The sequence below is a fragment of the Gossypium hirsutum genome, chromosome A09, assembly GCF_007990345.1.
Source record: "Gossypium hirsutum isolate 1008001.06 chromosome A09, Gossypium_hirsutum_v2.1, whole genome shotgun sequence".
Classification (NCBI taxonomy): domain Eukaryota; kingdom Viridiplantae; phylum Streptophyta; class Magnoliopsida; order Malvales; family Malvaceae; genus Gossypium; species Gossypium hirsutum.
Window position 1 is genome coordinate 5,138,085 of NC_053432.1, and position 9,149 is coordinate 5,147,233.

General features: G+C 33.8%; 1 long non-coding RNA gene across 1 annotated transcript; it reads left to right on the plus strand.

Annotated features, from left to right (window-relative positions):
• The first annotated feature begins 3,852 nt into the window (after positions 1–3,852).
• Positions 3,853–4,677, plus strand: LOC107890202 (uncharacterized). Its single transcript, XR_001681876.2, has 2 exons — positions 3,853–4,009; positions 4,290–4,677. It is a non-coding gene; the product is annotated as an uncharacterized lncRNA (long non-coding RNA).
• The last annotated feature ends 4,472 nt before the right edge of the window (positions 4,678–9,149 follow it).

Below are 9,149 nucleotides of genomic sequence, written 5' to 3' on the forward strand. Positions count from 1 at the left end.
CCATAATGTCATTTATATACAATCCACACTTAATGACTATAATTCATCAAACAAAATACCTATATATGCCATTATAACCATGAGTCAAAATCTTCAAAATATATCGATATAACCGATGGATAGTGTGATGAAATCTTTGGCAAATTCTAACCCTAATGAGGTTCCAATTATCTAGAAACACAAAGGAAAAATACCACGAAGTAAGCATATAATGATTAGTAAGTTCGTAATTCATAAATAAAGCTTACCATTCATTTTATAAGCATAAAAATAAACTTGAAACTATCCAACATGGCTTGGCATTAGCCTAAGCAATAACAACCTTTCGAGTTAGCAAATGACATAGCATAACAAATCAACTCATAACATCATAGCTTTTAAACATATTACTTCAAAGCATTCATACTTTCAACAAATTGCTGAGCATATTTCATTCATTAGCAACTCATACCTTTTCGTACTTTTATAATATCACTTATTGGAGCATTTGTTGAACCTTCTCTTTTTCATACCTGTTGAACCACTAGAATAAAATCGGATACACGGGAATCTCACAAAGCAAGTACCCATATGTGGTCGAAACCACTACTAACTCATATCTCATATCAATGCTTTCTCTTGAGCCATAAATGGGTCTGCTCACACAAGCTGTCAGTCAAGACGTAGCTAAACAGTACTGTTCACACAACCTGTTAAGTAACCGCAACACATGCTAGAAACTCAGCCATTAGTAGGACGTGCGAGACCAGCACCCAAAACACTGTAACCCTTAATGGCATGTCATTTGTATCCTATATATTTCTAAGGTTCAAACGGGATCCAAAAGTTGCCAAAACTTCATTGGATATTTCCGTAGTGTCGTAATTTCAGTATATATAATGTAAAGGCATTTAAACCAAACATAACTCAATGCTAATTAAATATACGAACTTACTTCAAACATATACAGAGAAAAATGATTGATTAATCCAATACTTTTTCTTTTCCCCAATCTAAATCCGTATGTTGCTTTTCTTGATCTATATAATCAAATTTAACTCATTCAAAATTCATTGTATTCAATTTAATCCAAAAATCATGTTTTGGAAAAATTACACTTTTGCCCCTTAAATTTTAAATTCAATACAATTTAGTCCCTAACTCATAAAAATGAAAATTCATGCAATTTAATACCCATTATGGTCGAATATCACCTAGGCCCTTAGCAAGCCCTATACTTCATTTATTTCACAATTCCACCACGAATAACTTTCTATTTTTCAATTTAATCCCTAATTGACAAATTCATCAAAATTTCCTTTACAAAAGTTCTTCAACTATCACCAAACTTTCATTTTCATCCATCAAGCATAAAAACAACTAACATGCATTCATGGTAAAACCCTAAAGTTTTAATAGTTTTGCAAATTAGTCCTTAGGCTAGCTAGATTAAGTTACAACGACTCCAAAAACATAGAAATCATTAAAAACCGAGCAAAAATACACTTACATGCAAGAGAAGTAGTTGGCCAAATGCTTGAATGCCCGAAAATGGTGTTTTTCCTATGTTAAAAATTGGCTAAGAAAGAAAAAAAGATGATAGCCTTTGTTTTAATTATTTTACTAACTTTATTTATTAAATTACTTAAATATCCTTTAATTAAACCTTTAGAAATCACTAAAATAATGTCCATCTTTGTCCACTAAGTATATTAATTGTCTAATTACCATATAAGGCCACCCATATTCCAATTTCATAGCAATTTGACACATTTTACTTATAAAACTCAAATTTTGCACTTTATACAATTTAGTCATTTTCATCAAATTAAACATACAAATGATAAAATTTCTTCACGAAATTTTTATACGATGTTACTATCATGCTGCAGACATTAAAAAAATAAATTTTTTGATGTCAGATTTTTGGTCCCGAAACCACTATTCTGATTTCACTAAAAATAGGCTGTTACACATAACTGGTAATTTTTGGAAACGAACTTGAACACAAGCAATTCCACACCTAAATCGCCAATTAACACAACTGATTTCAATAATGATTCGCACAACTCTAATCTTTTGTTGAAACCATTTTTTACAGGGTTTGAAAAAAACGGGGCTCAACTTTAAAAAAATGAAAACTGGGAGTCGCCACCAATCAGTTTAAGTGTGATTGAACCACCTTCAAACTACTTTTTGTTTGAAAATCATTTGTTTTGGTCTACAAAATCAAGAAAATGGGTTTGGGAGTCGATTACGTACGAGGAAGGGTTAGCACCCTCGTAACGCCCAAAAAATTGGTACCAAATTGAATAATTTTCTGTCTTTAATGTCAAAAGATTGAAAGAATTTAGAAATAAAATCTCTTTTTTTTAAAACCATAATTATTTGAAATAGAAATCAAGATTCCTTCGCTTCAAAAGAGTATAAACATCACATCCAGCATGATTGGACATGATATCTTTAAACTTTCGCAACCGAAATCATCTTGTAATTTGTGAAACTCGTTTAAAAAGATATTTTTAGACATTTAGACAAACGGGAAATCGCAACCCAGCATGTTAGGGCACCACTTCCCGAATTCGTAAATACCAAAAGCATTGCCTCACTTTTTAAAATTCCTTTTGGATTAAATGAGATATGATTTTTTTGAAAATAATGATGTATTTTACATATTAAAAGAAGTTAGTACTAAATAAACCTAGCTACATAATACATGCTTTATCATTTTATGCGAATATGGTATAGAAAATGATAAATAATAACATAACTCATATAATACATTAGTATTTCATGCATATATAATCATAAAAAATGTGCATACATTATCATTCCATGAAAGATACAATGTGACAAATAATAAATATAATTATATAACTACATAATATGTATATGTGCAACAATATTCCACCCAAATGTATAAAAACGATAAATAATATAATAATAACAAACAATTTACGAGATAATATTATTATGGCAATAAATAGTAAAGAAATTTTAGACAATGGTTAATATATATATATATATAAATGTATTGTATGATTTAATATATTTAGTATATATTTATAAAAAATATTAATATATTACATGAGAACAAAATTTCACATTAAATTTAAAAATATTACATATTAGATTTTAAATAATAATATATAAAAGTGTAATTTTCAACAATAATTTACAAAATTTTAAATTATACATAATAAACAGTTAATAATAAAATGATATAAAATAAAATAATAAATAATAAAAATGATATAATATAAATAATGATTTACATATATAAATATAATAAAATGAATTATAAAGTAAAAAATATATATAATAAAATTTATAAGAAACGTATATAATAAAATAAAATAATATATGTTATTTTTATATAACTAATGTTTATAAAATAGATAATACATTTAATATTTTAAAAATAAATTATATATATAAAGACTAAAATTGAATTAAATTAAAATTAGGGCTAATTTCAAATAAATGAAAATTTTGGGCTTAATTGGAATGCGTATTAAAAATGAGGGACTCACTGGGAAATTTGTCCTAATCCCAAAACGACGTTGTTCTTCAAAATGAATTTTAAGGGCCGTTAGGATTAAATTGAAACAACTATAAAATATTAGGGCCGAATTAAAATAAAAATAAAATGAAATTATAAAGACTAAAAATGCGAAAGGACCCATTGGGAAATTAGCCCATTTTCCAAAAACACACGGATCCTCCCCGGATCACAGGTCAACATGCGGATCCTCAGCATTAATACGACGCTGTTTTGAAGCTTATTGTTTTAAGCAAAACGGCACCGTTTTGTTAAGGCTATATAAGCCAAATTTCAGTTTTGAAATCATTTTAAAATCTGATTTTAAAAAAACAAAGAAAACCCTCTGAAGGAGGGCTGAGGAAGGGTTCCCGGAGTTCTTTTGAACCTCCGGCCAGAGGTTTGCACGCGCCCACGTGCCACCGTCAACAGTGCTATGTACGGCAGCCAGAAGCTGGAAAGCTTCCTGTTTCACCGCAAATTGAAACGGTACATCCCTTTTGTTCTATTTTTGTTTTTTGAATATGTATTTAGAGAGAAAAAAAAAATATAGTAATCACCTATGTATTCTTAGATCGACTGCTGATTTCTTTTAGTGTAAAATGCGTTCTGTTTTTATTGAATCTTCGTGAAAAAAAACGTGCGCTTACAGATTAAAAAAGAAAGGCTTTTATAGCCCTTTGTAAATCATTACAATTTGGGAAAGAAATTTTTGATTTCTTTCCAGATTTTGCTCCTATTTTCTGCTGTCGTTCTTTCCATTTTGCAGATACCAGCGAGAATATCACGGCAGTGATTGCACTATCGCTGATTCGGGCACCGATTGCGGCGTGGTACAAGGCTGGAGTCACGTCGTCGATGGAGGATGATGAAAAGTCACTGGAATGGCGCCTAAACGAAAGGTTGTGACTTTTGGTGTTCCTGCGGCGCCTAGGGTTTCAGAAACCCTAGGCCTTTCCATGTTCTGTTAACAATTTGGGCCATTTGGGCCCTGTATGTTTTGGGTTAAGGGTGTATTGGGTTAATAGATTTTGGGCCAAGGGTTTAGGCTAATCGGGTCTTGGGTGTAACCGGGCATAGGGCTTTTGGGCTAACCGAGTTTTGAACTGTAAATGGACTATTTTTTTGTTTTAGTTTTGGCAAACTTTGTTTATTTATTTTATGGGTCCGGGCAAAAATGGGCTACTACATCTTTAATTACCCACAATCAACTAAATGGCCCTTCAAAAAAATACATCCACGCGCTTACCGACTGAACGAACGCCTACCACGCAAATCTCAAGTCGCTGGAGAATCAACACAATACTCACTAGACCGATTTAACGCAACCCAACAACCAACATGATTACAAATAACACATAGAATAAAAAATGAACTTAAACATCTTACCCTTCGATTTGTAGTTAAAGAAAATTGAACCGTTATCTCAATAATTAAAGCAGCTCCACGATTAAAGGAGAAGAAGGACAAAATTTAAAGGACAAAGAACTAACGAAAAGAAAAAGAAAGAAATAGAGGCACAAAGCAAAATCAATTAAAAAAAAGAAAAATAACTTGGGAATGGCGGCGTGGATTTGAGGAGCAATAGATACAGACGTGGGAAGGACCAACCAAATTTGGGAGTAGTCCATTTTTCTTTTAATAAAACAGAAGAAATAATAAAAATAACCATATCACCTTTTTTTTCTTTTCTATAATAAAACTCTTTAATATTAGTTCAAATTCAAATCCAACAACCTACAACCCCCAAATCTCATCCACATCCATATTCAAATTCAAATTTTGGCTCGACTGGTCTGGACATTTCGCGTCGCCCATTTCGTGCGGCTGTACCCCAACTTCGTTAGGATTGGATCTGCACCTCCTGTATGCGAGGCAGGGTTACAAGCTTAGTCATTCAATTACCCTTCAAAAGGGTTCACATATATAAACACATCTCACTTTGGTATTTAACCAATATGGAATCTAAGTCTTTACTTTTTCTCAATAATATTTCAAGTAGCTTACTTTGAACATCTATTTCTCATTCATCACTCAACCATTTTGAGCATGTGATATACTGTTGTAAAGGTCTCATGGAGTAGAATATGAAACCATAATTTTTTAATTCAAGTCTCCACCTTTACCTATTGAGAATATGCCTCAAAGCTCCCATAAAAGAATTTTTTCCAACTATTCCCCATATGAAGAAAATTGATAGTTTTATTAAAAAAAATAGTGACTCAATGTGGTGATAGAATCTACGATCGATAGTTGCTTAGCATAGGTAGGTATACACCCTTGAACCTTCCCTTGCGAAAGTATATTTACTTTACTATATTACTAATAGATGTGATGTCCTTAAATTGTTTTGCCTTTTGTGTAAATGGTAATATACCTCACACAACTACCTCCTTGGCAAGGTTTTAAATCTCATGGGTATGTTCATATAGCCATGAACATCTCCTGGTTCTACAAGAGTTTAAGAGAACTATGCCCTAATAGTCTCTTTGAAGTAGACCTACATCTCTTACATAGGTGACTTGTAACGGCCCAAAAATCCTTAATAATTTATTTTCGTATGTTTGTGACACAACTATGTATCTGCTTCAATGGTTAAGTGTTCTGGGAGTGTTTGAGAGGTCCCAAGTTCAAGCCTTAGCTTGGGAAAAAAATTATTTTCAATTGAATAAACCCCTATCTCTAATCAGTAGGCTTATAAATAATTGTTGGTAAAATATGTCAAAATGGCCTTGCTGGTCTAGTAGTTAAGTGGAGTGTTAAGTGGCTGGAGATCTGAGGTTTGAATCTCTGCGCGTTCAAAGGGGATTTATTTTTACTACTTGGCCATAGAAGAGTTGTGTTTGACCAAAATTCTGCAGAGTTTGGGTGGGATTTGAATTCGGTGGTTGAGGGGATTGTGTTGGAGTGATATAGGGAGAAAGATGTGGAGGAAGGAGTTGTGAAAGAACCGAAATTGGTAGTGGCAATTTGGCCACTCTTCCTCATTCTCCTAAATTTTCATTCCTGATAGTTTTTCCTTTTTTGCCTATAGTTTCATTGCTGAATTTGTTTGTTGCCACAAACTCTTCCCTTCGCTACTAATTTTCTACTTTCTATCACTACCTATTCATCTTTTTCTTTTTCTTATTTTATTCACTGCAGTTTTTTTCTTTTTCTTCTCCCCGTAAACCTCTGTCGAATCTTCCCCATTATTTTTTTGGTCTCCTTTTTATGATTGTTGCTGAATTCTTGTTCTTCCCCACTCCAAATTTTCTATTTCTCTAAAAAGGGGAAATCGTCATTGGTTTCTTCTTTGTTCCCCTTGGTCGAATTTCTTTAGATCTTTTCCCTCTTTGCTGTACTTTTTCTTTTACTTGCTGCCCAATTTGGTATTTGACTTGTCATCAAATTCTTAGTCGTTGCAACTCGTTATATCGGTGCTTTTGTGCATTTTAGGTAAAGTTGGTAAGAGTGGACATTATTTTAGATTGATGAATCTTTTTCTAATGGAGGCTTAAATCGTGTTTAGGTAATCGATAATTGACTGTGGAGGTTCGTTCGATGCTGAAGAAGTGAGGAATCACCATCGTTCATTCAAGGTAATATATATGTAAGTTTGGCATTTAGTTATCGTATGCGACTTCGTTGAAGTTATCGGCAAATAACTTAATTGATGTGTTAATGATCAGTAATAGGTGCTAGAGTACTCGTGGTTACGCTACCTTCGAACCAATACTAGGAGTGTAAACACGACTCTGGGAATGAAAATTGGTGAAAAGCCAAAAAACGTAAAAGTAGACGCCACATGGGCGGGCGGCCGCTCGTGTGATAGGTCGTGTGATCGGACACAGGTGTGTGATCGATGAGGGAGGCCATGTGTGATTCATGGGCTGGGCTAAATTGAGTCGTGTGGGATTATTGGGCCAGGCCATGTGATCCACACAGCTAAGGCCATTTTGGGCCTTGTGGGCCACACAGGCATGTGGGCCCACATGAGCAAATTACATGGGCTTGTAGGCCCATTTTCATTGTTTGACTGCTAAGGTTGCACGGGTCGCCTGAGTTGACTGTGGACCTACTGTAGGGTCGGTAAGATTACCCAGATCCCTAATTGACTAAATGACTATTATATCCATGTACTTTATATATATACATGTATGACTGTATTTTGAGCACGCTGTTAAAACTGTACTGAATACATATATGATACCATGATTTGGCATGACATGATTGTATGATGCATTGCATGGGGATGGGTTTATATGGATCGGAAGAAGTGTACTGAAAGGCTTCGAGCCTAACTTACTGGCAGCTCAGCTGTAAACTACTGTTTAGTGCCGCATTCGATACTTTTTGGAGTGTAGAGATGGGTGGGTTGATTATATCCCCACATGGAGTGTAGGGTTGGACGGAGATGTAGTGTAGAGGCTGGCTGAGTAGGACTTAGATAATGCATAATTTGATACTGTATTGATTACTGGTACTGTAATGGGCCAAGGCCCAAATGCATGACTGCCTCTATACTGAGATGGGTTAAAGCCCAAACTGATATTGTCACTGATTCTGAAAAGGGCTTAGGCCCAGACTTTGATTGCCTTCTGTCTATCTGTTTGTTCTATATGGGATTACACACTGAGTTTTCGTAAACTCACCCTTCTGTTTTAACTGTACAGGCAATCCCCAAACATAGGCGGATCGGTGCGGCGGAGGACTCAACGGTGGCTACACTACTCATTTCATTCTATATTAGTAATTAATTATAATTTTGATTTTATTTTGGGGTATTTACTGTAATATGGCCTCTTTGGATTTTCATAGATTATTTGGGATTTTTATTGTTTTGATTTATAACTGCTAGTAGTAGGGACAATCGAGTTTTCAAAAATCAGACCTTTTTAACAAATTACACATAAATACACAAACATTTTAAAGCTTTCGCGATAAGTGACGTTTTGAAAATTAATAACTTTCTGAAAGTAAATAACTTTTTGATAATGATTCACATTTTGAAAATGAACGACACATCTTAGAATCAATGAAAGGTACTAAAAAGAGGACTAATAGAAAAGAGGGTTTTTCTTTAATAACAACTTGTTTTATGAAAAACACTTCAATGTGACATCGCCAGATTCGGCCATAATTTCCATGCTAGGTTTGGGGTGTTACATGACTTATGTTGTTCGGCTCATCAAGACACACAATGGTCATTAAAAGCATTGTTTAATCTATCCCATTTTTAGTCACTATTTACATCAGTGGAACTCAGTTGGGATAAGTACCCCCATAGTGACCTCTTAAGGTCTACTCAATTAGGTTGTCCCTTTAAATCTAGATATCAGGATCTCGAGTCAACTAGGAAGGGTTTTCCTTCACATAGCGCCTTTTATTTTCATAGGCTTTAGTCACATTCCTTTCGATGTTTTATCAACATGATCTTATTTTAAGCCTTTAGTTAGTAGATTCACAATGTTATTTTTTGATTTTCCAAAATCAATAGAGATAACTTTGTTTGAGGTCAGTTATTTTAACGGTATTGTGTCGACAACGCATATGTCTCGACTTACCATTATATGTTACGGTAACAAGACACCCCCCACACTTTCAGGTGGTTAGAGGATGGTTTCCTGCCTTTCAATAGCTTGTGTGA